At 43.1% G+C, this 10,067-nt stretch overlaps 1 non-coding gene across 1 annotated transcript; it reads right to left on the bottom strand.

Annotated features, from left to right (window-relative positions):
* Positions 1-9,375: 9,375 nt before the first annotated feature.
* Positions 9,376-9,482, bottom strand: LOC126012948 (U6 spliceosomal RNA). The gene has a single exon (XR_007497289.1). It is a non-coding gene; the product is annotated as a U6 spliceosomal RNA (small nuclear RNA).
* Positions 9,483-10,067: the final 585 nt, after the last annotated feature.

Raw genomic sequence — 10,067 nt, 5'->3', positions numbered from 1 at the left:
AATAAAAAAAATTAAGACGAGGGACCGGAGAGATAGCACAGCGGTAAGTCATTTGCCTTAGATGCAGAAGGACGGTGGTTCAAATCCCGGCATCCCATATGGTCCCCCGAGTCTTCCAGGAGCGATTTCTGAGCATAGAGCCAGGAGTAACCCCTGAGCACTGCCAGGTGTGACCGAAAAACAAAAACAAACAAAAAAAAATTAAGACAAGGAAACAGCTCTGATGTTGATGTGCTGACCCAAATGTACCCCACTTCTCTGAGCCTATACTTTAACCACCCCATCTGTCTCCCATTGTGGGAGAGCAGCCAGGCAATTCTGGTCCTGCCTGGGTCTACACACTGTTCTTTCCACCCTGTGCGTGTCTGAGCATGAGGAGTCACTTGTGCTGGGGCTGACTCTGATGAGCTACCGTATTTGCTGGCGTATAAGATGACTCCCTAATTTTGCAGTTAAAACATAGGTTTAGGCCTATATTCGCTGTATCAGACAGAACGTTCCTGTGCTGCAACTGTATGTACCACAGTGAGCCAATCACAACAAGCAAAGGTTCAAAGGTTCTACTGTAATAGACTTCCTCTCTGACTCTGGCCAATCTGAGCAGGCTTTTGGCAGTGTAGATTCGCGTCCAGAACAATGTCTAATTTGCATGCATAAAAAGCCTGCTTGGAACAAAAAGCTCTAGCCTAGCTTTTGGTTTGTTGAACGATCTGTTCAACAAACAAGAGCTCCAATTCGGGCCCAGAGAGATAGCACAGCAGCGTTTACCTTGCAAGCAGCCGATCCAGGACCAAAGGTGGTTGGTTCGAATCCCGGTGTCCCATATGGTCCCCCGTGCCTGCCAGAAGCTATTTCTGAGCATACAGCCAGGAGTGACCTCTGAGCACTGCCGGGTGTGGCCCAAAAAAACCAACCAAACAAACAAAAAATAATAATAAAAAATAAAAAGAGCTCCAATTCCAGAAGTCTGACTGAGACAACCGCAACTGAACCGGTCTTCCCGAAACATAACGAAAGACTTTATCCCCAGGCTCCATTAAGGAGCAAAATAACGACCAAGAACACAAACTACAGAAGATGGATTAAAACGACACTGAAGAAGCATAACTGCTAGAACCACAAAGAAAGACTTCATAAACTCCAATCCCTGAGCTGCACAGCCACTAAGATCTCTAGAAACAGAGGTCTGATTTTTACCATCCAAGACAAAGCAGAAGTCTTCCACACACCACAAAAGCAGCAAGGGGAGAGTAAATGATCATGCGAGGAGTCTAGTCTAGAGTTAATCCCATGACAGTATACTTCAGGGGTGGAGAAACCCTGTATCTCCTAGGTCAAGGGAACTCCTTCTACAATATCCCCAATAGTTACTGTGCCTATGCAGGGGGATAAAGAAAAGGAGGAAAAAAGAAAGCACAAAACAATAATTTTTCCACGTTTATTTATCGATTGATCGATTTTTTTTTTGATGTCTTTATTTTGGTGTGGAGACTACGGTTGATGTCTCCAATATTATTTTATTTTATTTTATTTTGTCTTGTCTTTCTCTTTCTTTTTGCACTCGAGCATGATTTGATTTCAGAACCGAGACTATTGTGTGGTGCCTGTCTTTATTGCTGTAGTGCTCACCAGTTAATTAATTCGATTTTTTTTCCTGTATTGTTGTGGTATCTCAATTACCTTTTCCACGTCCTCTCTCAAACTAAGGTTTGGAAGCCTCTACTCTGCCCATTTTCAGCGTATTTGACTTTAGACTTCTTTTTTTTTTCCCCTCTTATTTTGTACCCCAATCTATTGCTTTTCTTTCCTTCAAACAAAACCACATACCTCGATTTTTCTAGCTCTGCCTCTTAAATAGAGGGGGAAACAAGGGAGGTTTCCAGGACCAAACAGATATGTGATCACTAATAGTAAGCCAAAGAGGGGTCCACCTACTCTAACAGCCCAGGGGGTGATGGTGGGGTATATGGGTTGTAGAAAGGGAACTGGAATAGGGGGAGGACATAGTTGGTGATGGGTATTCCCCTGATTCAATGTTAATATGTACCTAAAATACTACTGTGAAAGATATGTAGGCCATTATGGAAAAAAATTGTGTTTTTAATCAGAAACTTTCTTTGACTTACATGTATTATTATATTAATTATATTATATGTTATGTCACTATATTATGTTATGTTAGTTTACTTCATTATGTTAATCAATTTTGTCTCTTGAATAAATTCTTACAATAAAAAAAATTAAAAAAAAAAAAAAAGCCTGCTTGGATTGGCTGAGTTAGAGAGGCGGTCGGAGCAGCCTTACAGTGATTGGTGCAGGATCGAGTTGGAAAATTCATTTTGTGGCAATATTCAGACAATTTTTGTTTAGCAGCATATTAAAACATTTTTTGGGATAAGATAACATTTTCATATAAGACGACCCCCGCTTTTCGGTTGACTTTTTTTTGTTTCAAAAGTCGTCCTATACGCCGGAAAATACGGTATATCTGCAGATAGATTGAGCCTTTTTGGGGTCCCTGAAATTCTTTATAGCTATACAGGGTAAGAATGTCTCTTAGTGTTGGGGGAAGGTTGACTGAGTAGGGCTCTGAACCCTAATGTGTTCATGAATACCTACTTCTGGACTTGGACTGGAGAAGAGATGGGGGGAAGGGGTTCTTCTGTTCATTGCCACCATGTAAATAGTTGATTTCAACTCACTAATGGTTATGTTAACTTTTTTGGGAGTGGGGTGTTGGACCATGCCTGACTGTGCTCAGGACTTACCCATGGCCACTCCTGGCAGTGCTCGGGGAATCATTTAGTGTCCCAGGAATCAAACATAGATATTACGTCTCTTGGCATGGTCTCCCAAAGACACAGGGCTCCTAAGTACTACCAGAATGAGCTCTGAGCTGCAGGGCCCCACATCACCAGCTGAAAATTATTGGTTGGGAGTCACCTCATTTTTCTACCTCTCTGCACTGCTAGGTGTGGCCCCCATAAAAAATTAAGAGCCGTTTTGACAGAACAACAGTAAAAATTGCTCCCCAGCCTCCTAAAGCTGAAACCAAGCCTAGGGCCTGGGAGAGAAGGCAGATGGCTGGAGCTCATGCTCATGTAGGAGACTTGGGTTTAATCTTGTTATGATCCCCAGAGCACCACCGGGTATGTGCCAAATTTACAACAAATTCCCTCAAGACAAAGCCAGAGTGATAGTATAGTGATAGTATAATGAGTACGGCATCTGTCTTGTATGAAGCCAACCCGGGTCCAATCTCTGGCATCCCATAGAGTCCCCCAACCCAGCCAGGAGAGATCCCTGAGCATAGAGTTTAGGAGTAACCCTTAAGCACTGCCAGTGTGACTCAAAAGAACAAAATTCCCAAATCAAGATGACATTATAAGGATATTATTTTACATTTCTTAAAAATGTGCATCACGGGGCTGGAGAGATAGCATGGAGGTAAGGCATTTTCCTTGTGTGCAGAAGGTCGGTGGTCCGAATCCCAGCATCCCATATGGTCCCCTGAGCCTGCCAGGGGTGATTTCTGAGCATACAGCTAGTAGTAACCCCGGAGCGCTGCCGGGTGTGACCCAAAAAGAAAAAAAAAGTGCATCACTGAACCATGTCTACCACCCAACAGCAACTTATTCTTTTTTTTTTTTTTTTTTTTTTTAGCTTTTGGACCATACCCGGCATTACTTGGGTTAGTCCTGGCTCTGCTCTCAGAAGTTGCTTCTGGCAGGCTCGGGATTGAATCCGGGTTCGACCGTGTGCAAGGATTTACCACTGTACTATCACTCTGGTCTTTGCACCTTATTCTTGAGGTAATTCTAACTGTCTACATTTTCTTTGAAAGGTTCCGTGTTCCCCTATTGATGCTGGAGGGCACCAGACCTACATCCAATGGTACTTAGGAGGTACATGCTACTGGAATTCAGATGCAGAGCCTCGTGTGTGCCAGACCTGTATTCTAGCCTTAGAGCCATTTTCCTATCCCCAAAGTCACTTTCATTTCCCCATTTGGTGTCCTCCTTTTTTTCAATAAAATTTTTGGTTTTTTTTTTGTGGAGGGGGGCACACCTGGTAGTGTTCAAGGGTTACTCCTGGCTCTGCACTCAGAAATCACTCCTGACAGGCTTGAGGGATTATATGAGATACTGGGGATCGACCCCAGGTCAGCCACGTGCAAGGCAAAGGCCCTACCCAATTATGCTATCACTCCAGCCCTAAAAAAGTAATTTTTATTGAAGTACTGTGATTTATAATACTATTATGCATTCCTTTTTGTTTTATTTTGCTTTGGAGTTACATCTGGCAATACTCAAGGCTTACTCCTGAATCTGTGCTCAGAAATACTCTTGTGGAGCTTGTGGGACCATATGTGTTGCTGGGATTTTATTCAGTTTGGTCTCATGCAAGGCAAGAGCTCTATCTGCCGTACTATCTGTCCAGCTTCTTAATCACACTTTTCATGCATACATCATTCTAACGCTAGAACCATCACCAGAGAGACCTCTTCCTTCCACCAGTTGCCCAAGGACCTCCCTACACCCCACAAGTAAGCTCAGTTGGATAGAAAAATATTTTCAATTTAGATGACTTTGACCATTTTTTGTTCTCATACTGTTTAGTTTTGTCTGCCACATATAGGAGAGATCTCTGGGGCTTTTCAGTAGTGACCCTACACTTATATAGATGAATAAAGGAGACATGTGGCATTGGGCCTTATTTGTGACTCAGAATCACCACTTCACCCCCGAAGGGTGTGTGGCTGACACTTGGCCACATATTTCTTCACCTCTTCATACTTCACTTTGAGCATACAAAGACCTCATAACTCTATTCACATAGCCACATAACACCACACAGGAAACATCCCTTTAACCACAACGGTCACAATGGAAAAGCAACATAGAACTACACCACACTTTGTGAACAAAGATGGTAACCTTAAAGACTAAAGAAGCAGGTATAGCCTGTCTTATAAGAACTTTAAAGAGAACATGTTGAGGATGTTCAAGGAGCTCAAAGAAACAATGGGTGGACATTTAATAAAGCACAAGAAGACATGAGAGCAGAGATGAGAAAACTTCAAACAGAAGTGATAGAACTGAAAAACTGAAATGACAGATATGAAAAACTCACTGGAAGACCTTACTAGCAGAGTAACAGTTACTGAGGACAGAATCAGTGAGCTCCAGGGTCAGGTGCAGGACACCTCCAGACAAAAGCAGATTAAAATAAAAGTCTGAAAATAAAGGAACTGACAAAAGAACTTTTGGGTGGATTCAAGAAGGAACAATATAAGAATCTTTGGGGTCCCAGAGGACCAGGAAGGCAATCCTGATAAAGAAGCAACACACACACACACACACACACACACACACACACACACCTGAGTTCCAAAGGGGACCAGCTGGAAGAAGTCCAGATAAAAATACTCCAAGGCACATCCTGATCTAAATGGCAAAACCATAGATAGAAATGAATACTGCAAGCAGTAAGATCAAAGAAGGAAATTATAAACAAAGGAGTGTTCTTAAGATCTACAGCAAGTTTACCAGATGAAATTGTTTGGGCACAAGGTGTGTGGTGGGATATAGTGAAAAAACTCAACAAAATGAATACCTCACCAAGAATACTTTATTCAGACAAACTGTTATTCAGATTTGAAGGAACAATACACAATTCACAGATAAATATAGATGAATAGAGTTAATCTCCTGACATTCTTTTTTGTTTGATTTGGGGCCACACCCTGAAGTAGTCAGGGATTACTCCTGGCTCTGCCCTCAAAACCAAGCAAGTTTGGAGGACCATATAGTTAATGCCAGGGATTGAATTTGTTTAAACAAGGCAAACACTACCTGCTGTAGTATTTCTCTGGCCTCTCTTGACATTTTTGGTCTTTTTATCTTCTTGCTAGCTTCTAAAGTGATGTCCCTACTATACCACTATACCATTACTATGTATTTCATTTTATTTTATTTTATTTATTTTTTGGTTTTTGGGCCACACCCGGCAGTGCTCAGGGGTTACTCCTGGCTGTCTGCTCAGAAATAGCTCCTGGCAGGCACGGGGGACCATATGGGACACCGGGATTCGAACCAACCACCTTTGGTCCTGGATTGGCTGCTTGCAAGGCAAACGCCGCTGTGCTATCTCTCCAGGCCCGTATTTCATTTTATTGGATTTTTTCTTTCTTTTTCTTTTTTCTACTTTTTTGGTTTTTAGGCCACACTTGGTGACAGTTAGGGGTTACTCCTGGCTATGCGCTCAGAAATCTCTCCTGGCTTGGGGGACCACATGGGATCGAACCGCAGTTTGTTCTATGCTAGTGCACACAAGGTAGATGCTTGTGCCTCCCTCCGGCCCCATTTTATTGGATTTTTTCCTTGTTTCTTATTATTATTATTATTATTATTTTTTTTTTTGGTTTTTGGGCCACACCCTGTGACGCTCAGGGGTTACTCCTGGCTATGAGCTCAGAAGTTGCTCCTGGCTTCTTGGGGGACCATATGGGACGCCGGGGGATCGAACCGCGGTCCGTCCTAGGCTAGCGCAGGCAAGGCAGGCACCTTACCTCCAGCGCCACTGCCCAGCCCCCATAGGTTTCTTATTATTTCTAAATGGGGTTTCAATTTAGAAATTGCTGGGATATTTTTTGCAAAGTCAGTTTTGTGGTGATGAATTCCTCTAGCTTTTGTGCTACTTGTTTCTTGCTGATGTCTGCCATGCCTATTTTACTTTTTTGTTTTGTTTTGTTTTTGTTTTTTTGGGTCACATCTGGCAGCGCTCAGGAGTTACTCCTGGCTCTGAGCTCAGAAGTTGCTCCTGGCAGGCTTGTGGGACCATATGGAATGCTGGGATTTGAACCGGGGTTTGTCCTGTGTTGGCCACATTCAAGGAAAGCACCTTACAGCTGTGCTATCACTCCAGCCCCTGCCATGCCTATTTTGGAGTGCTACTGGTACTGTTTTGCACGCTGAACAAATAGCCATTCAATTTTAAGTTAAAACCTCCCCATGAGGTCAGTACCATTTTCACTTTTTCAGGGAAGTAAATGGAGGCACAGAGAAGTTAAGAAACTCATCTAAGATAACCAAACAGCTCTCCTACTTGAAACATCTTGAGTGAGAATTTATATTTGGGGAGAAACACCAATATTCCCACTAACTTCCCAGTCCCAGATCTTGAGGCAGTCCTTGTGTGGATCATCAGCTTGGGATGGAACACACAAACCCTTGGGCTCTGATCTGTCCATCTGGCAGACCTTGCTTCTGTGTTTCTTGGCTCTAGACCACCTCTCAAAAGTCTCACTCATCTATGGGATTGAAGATAAATAAAAGACATTATTGTAATAACACTCAGAGACAATAGAGATGAGGTACACTACATGAAGCTTAACACAAAGAGTGGTGAGTGCAGTTAGAGAAATAACTACACTAACAACTATCATGACAATGGTAGTGAATGAAAGAGGTAGAATGCCTATCACGAGTACAGGCAGGAGTGGTGGAGGAGGGAGATGGAGGGCATTGGTGGTGGGAAGGTTGAACTGGTGAAGGGGGATATTCTTATTTATAACTGAAACCCAACTACAAACATGTTTGTAATCATGGTTCTTAAATAAAGATACTATTAAAAAAAAAAAAAGTAGTGGGGCTGGGGAGATAGCACAGATCCTGAACCTAAGGTGGTTGGTTCCAATACCGGCGTCCCGTATGGTCCCCCGTGCCTGCCAGGAGCTATTTCTGAGCAGATAGCCAGGAGTAACCCCTGAGCACCGCTGGGTGTGGCCACAAAACAAAACAAAACAGAAAAGTAGTGCACCACTCCCAAAACCCCTGACTCCCCCCACCCTGACTTTAGAGGACACTAGACATCCACATGCTCCTCCTGTTTTTTCACATGGAGCCCACACCCAGTCCCCTGACCCACTGGGACACCTCTCTCTTTGGCCTCAGTTTCCTCATCTGTAAAGTGGGGGGTTGGAAATGAAAACCTTGTCCCTACAGTTTCATCACAGAAACTTGTACTCCTCTTCAAAGAATGATTTGGAAAAAGGATTGGTGTGGGAGTGGGAAAGCGGTAGGGAAATCCCAGATCCTCTTGGATCATTGGCTGCTCCAGGTTCCAGCCGGCGTAGATCCCACCTATTCTTTGGGGAGAAGTGCCCTGTTGGCTTTCTTTCCTCTGCACTTGGATTCCACTGCATACCCCAGACCACTTCACTTCCCGACACCCCTCTCCCCTAGCCCCCAACCAGATGTGGCTTTGGCTCCACCTGCTGGGAAAATAGGGGCAACACCTTTCAACATGGCAAAGAAGGAATTTGGGATTGTCACTGGCCAGCTCCAAGAGTCCAGGAGACAGGCATTTATGAAGGGCCGAGCGTGATGTTGTCTGGTTAGGGCCTGAGGCTAGAGTGTTGAACATAAACTCACCTTCTTAATGAAGCCAATGGTTATCAATGGTATATTAGTGCAAGACCATAAATATCATACATACATTACCTAAACTATTATAAAAACTTTTTAAAGAATAATAAAAATAAATAAATAAATAAATAAATAAATAAATAAGTAGCACCTCTGGAGAGGCCCCTGTAAAACAATGATAAATAGGTAATCTAACAAGCAATAACACAGAGGCTATTTTGAAGCAGGTGATCAAAAAAGAACATTCTGAGAAAGTGACGTTCGATCTCAATCATGGAAGCAAGGCTGTCTGTTTGAAGGAGCTGGCACTTAAAGTAGTAAACTGGGAGTGCATGAAGCACTATGGAAAGGATAGGTGCATGGGAAGTGTATGGGAAGCACAAGGACAGGGTGTGACCAGAGTGTGGCCAATAAGAGAACAGGGAATGAGCTGGGAGAGGGAGACGTGGACAGGAAGTAGATCATCCAAGACCTTGTAGTCCACAGGGAAAATCTGAAATTTCTTTTTCTTTTGTCGAATTTTATTTTGAAAGCAATCACAAGCCATTGATGGGGCTTAAACAAACAAACAAAAAAAATAAAATCAAACCAAACTAAAATAAAACAAACAAAGTTCTAAAATAAAAGCTTAAGGGCTGTAGCGATAGCATAATGGTTGTGTCTAGCACATGGTTGACCCAGATTTGATCACTGGCATCCCATATGGTCTCGAGTCTGCCAGGAGTGATTAGTGAGCACAGAGCCAGGAGTAATTCTTTTTTTTTTTTTGTTTTTGGGCCACACCCGGCAGTGCTCAGGGGTTACTCCTGGCTGTCTGCTCAGAAATAGCTCCTGGCAGGCATGGGGGACCATGTGGGACACCGGGATTCGAACCAACCAGATCCTGGATTGGCTGCTTGCAAGGCAAACACCACTGTGCTATCTCTCCGGCCCCCCCCCTTTTTTTTTAAATATGGAACGCTTCACGAATTTGCGTGTCATCCTTGCACAGGGGCCATGCTAATCTTCTCTGTATCATTCCAATTTTAGTATATGTGCTGCCGAAGCGAGCACAGGAGTAATTCTTGAGCAAAAAAGTGTTTTAAAAAATTTCCCCTAACCCCTCCAAAAAGGTTAGAGAATTGAAATTGAGTGGGGGCTGGGTGATGTGGCTCCATGGTAGAGCATAATAATATTCTCCTACCTGATGACACTCTCCCCCTGAATAGAGTCCTTGAGTATATATGACTCTTGGCTCTCCCAGGGAAACTCTGGTGCCACACTTCTGGGTGACTTCTGAGTCATCTATGCCTCTATATCTTTATTTTGTTGTTTTGGTAGACCAGGTAGTGGTTAGTAGTTCAGGCTGGGGTAGGAGACATACGACATCATTCTTCTAAAAGTTTCCTTTGCACTATTACAGAAGTATGAGTTTAGTAATTCTGCCTCCTTCAAATATTAGAGAAGGCATACGTGAGGCTTATCATTCCAGGGGAAGAAATACTAGTTTATTCAATGAATATTACGCAAGTGCCTACTATCTGCCAGGCTATCTTCAGAGTGATGAGGAGACCGCAGAGTCCTGCCTTTATGAATATTTTAGTTTTCTTTATCTGGAAAAAACTCTTCTTTACTGAGTGAATATACATATTACAAGTA

This window comes from Suncus etruscus, chromosome 6 (assembly GCF_024139225.1).
Source record: "Suncus etruscus isolate mSunEtr1 chromosome 6, mSunEtr1.pri.cur, whole genome shotgun sequence".
NCBI lineage: Eukaryota > Metazoa > Chordata > Mammalia > Eulipotyphla > Soricidae > Suncus > Suncus etruscus.
This window is presented reverse-complemented; position numbering and strand designations above follow the sequence as displayed.